The following is a 2,751-nucleotide window of genomic DNA, read 5'->3' as shown; positions in this document are numbered from 1 at the left end:
TGGATATAGAATTTCAGTTTTGCAAGATGAAAAAGTTCTAGAGATCTATTTCACAACAATGTACATATATTTAACACTATAGTGCTGTATACTTAAAAATGATTAAGATGGTAAATTTTATGCTATGTATTTTTTAACACACACATCAAAAAAACATTATACCAACCAAATTAAATGTATCTAGTAGATGCATATGGCTCTCAAGTTCATGAGTTTGTGACCTCTGAACTGTAGAAGACATTGACAGGAAAGAGACAGAAAATTACCATTTATTGAGCACCTCATATGGGCCAGGAGGTATACTAAACATTTTAAAAATGTTTTCTTACCCAATTGTCACAATAATCTTATAAACATTTTTTTATTACCAGTTTACAGATGAGAAAACAAATTGTGAGTTTAAAAGACTTCTCTAAGATCATATATCTAATTAATCAAAGGCAGGATTTGAACACAACAGACTCCAGAGCTGGTGTTTTCTCCACTGCTTTAGGAACAGAGAAAACATGTCAGGAGAATAAATGCTATACAGAAAATCAGAGTGGTGAAGATCAACTAGCTATGTGAAATTTTTGAAGGTAAATAGATAAGTGTTCCATGGGGACCCCATTGCAGGATAACAAACTGTGAAGTACAGGAACCACATTAGAAGACACTGAGTGAGAACACTGGCTCTGGGTTTGAGTCCTGGCTCTGCCACTTACCAGCTTTGTGACCTTGAACTACTCACTTAGCTTCTCTATGCGTTATAAAAGTGCTTCTTAACATGCCTGGCAGATAATAAATGTACGCTAAACATTAGCTATTATTAGATAGTATGGTCTATTGCTAGATTTTAAAGGCCAGATTAGGTCTGAATTTGATGTCCTGGATAATAAGCAGATATCAGACATAGGATTTCAGCTAGGTTGATTGGAAAGCAAGCAGCTTTCCCTGTGAAAACTGTTTTAACTGCCTGCCAGTGAACAGTCTGTCCCTCTCCAATCCACTCACCACATAGCTGCCATGGTCCATCTGAAACTCAGTTTTGACTAAGTTCTTTTTTTCTTAAAAAGTTGTCAATTGCTCTTCATTTGTCACTACATTCTTAAATTTGCATGGACTTGAGAATCAGCTGAGGATGTTATTAAAAAGCATATTTGAAGGCTATGCCCACAAAGATTTTAACTCTGTAAATTCAGCTGAACCTAGAGACGCAGAGAGTCCACTGTTGAGAATCTTTGTTGGGATCCACTTCAAATTTATTAACTAATAAAACACTTCATGTCTTGGCTCTGGCTACCTCTCCAACCACATTAGAAAAAACCAACAACGACAACAACAACAAAAAACTTTTCTATCCTAAGATTAACTCTCTTGCACTAGAGTTTCATTTTTAGCTCCTGACATATTCAGAGCTTTTGTTGTTTCTGTTTTTCATAGAACACCTTCCATTTTCCTTCTTCACTAAACTCCCATGACCTTCACCTGCCTAAGCCTGCCCAACTATATTAGTCTTCTATTGTTGTGTAACATATTGCCCCAAGACTTAATAACTTAAAGCAATGATAAATATTTATTATTATTCAGAGTGTCTCTGCAGGAACTTGGAAGTGGGTTAGTTGGGCAATTCTGCTTTGGGTCTTTCAAGGGTTGCTGTCAGGTGTCAGCTGGAGCCATTTGAAGACTTAACTGTACTGGAGGATTATTTTCAAAGTGGCACAATCACATGGCTGGCACGTTGGGGCTGGCTGTTGGCAGGTGGCCCTTCTACATGGGCCGCTGCTTAGGGCTGCTTGAGAGTCTTCATAGCATGGGGGCTGGCTTTCCTAGAGCAAATAATCCAAGAGACCAAGGCTGAAGGTGCAAAGCCTTTTGTTTTCTAGCATTGGAAGTTAGAGAACATTTTTACTGCAGTCCTCTCTTGGTCATGCAGGTCTGCCCTGCTTCACTGTGGGAAGACACTACACAAGGATGTGAACACCAGGAGATGAAGATCATTTGGGGGCCATCTTGAAGGGTAGCTACTACCACATCATCATTTATCACTTAGGTGTTAATCCTCAGGAAGCCTTCCTTGAATTTCTTTTTTTTTTTTTGTTTTTTTTTTTTAAGTATAACCTCTGTTTTCTTTTATTTTTCCAGAGAACAGTTTTTCTTCAATCCTTAAGGACTTAGCTCTTTAAATGGGCTTTGGTGGAGGTCGTGGGACAACACCCGCAGGTCTAAATCAGGGTGGCGGTGTTCCGTCCTTCCCGTGCTTCACGAGAGCAATTCCTGACTATCTTGCTGTGAACGGCACAACTCACCCAGTAATGTAGTTTCACATACAGCTTAGGAAGCACATAGGCGTTGAAAACACTCGCTTCGGAAATGTCCCTGACCGCGGCGGCATCCTCTACTATGTTCCAGATAACGAACTTCTTAATGGCGTTGGCCTTGGGCACGCAATGGATGCAGTTGGTGCAGCCAGAAGGCTGCACGTGGCCGCGGCCTTTTTTGGCATGACCATTGTTCTTTCTTTTCTTGGTCATCTTGGAAACGAGGACCCGAGAGAGGCCTTCCTTGAATTTCTTTCCCAAATTGTGTAACTGCCTCTTCTGCATACTACTATATATGTATTTAAAATGGCAAGTGTGCACTGTATGTGTGTGCATACATATACATATATATCATATACATGTATGTATCAATATGCATATATGTATATGTAGGGGTCATGCCTTTTTATCCTTGTACTTTATATTTTGCTCAAAGATTAATGAAGGAAGG

At 39.4% G+C, this 2,751-nt stretch overlaps 1 pseudogene; it reads right to left on the bottom strand.

Annotated features, from left to right (window-relative positions):
- Positions 1-2,077: 2,077 nt before the first annotated feature.
- Positions 2,078-2,513, bottom strand: LOC132661580 (small ribosomal subunit protein eS26 pseudogene; annotated as a pseudogene).
- Positions 2,514-2,751: the final 238 nt, after the last annotated feature.

Source organism: Panthera onca, chromosome D1 (genome assembly GCF_046562875.1).
Source record: "Panthera onca isolate mPanOnc1 chromosome D1, mPanOnc1 haplotype 2, whole genome shotgun sequence".
Lineage (NCBI taxonomy): Eukaryota > Metazoa > Chordata > Mammalia > Carnivora > Felidae > Panthera > Panthera onca.
Note: the sequence above shows the minus strand (reverse complement) of the source record. Positions and strands in the feature narration are given on the sequence as shown.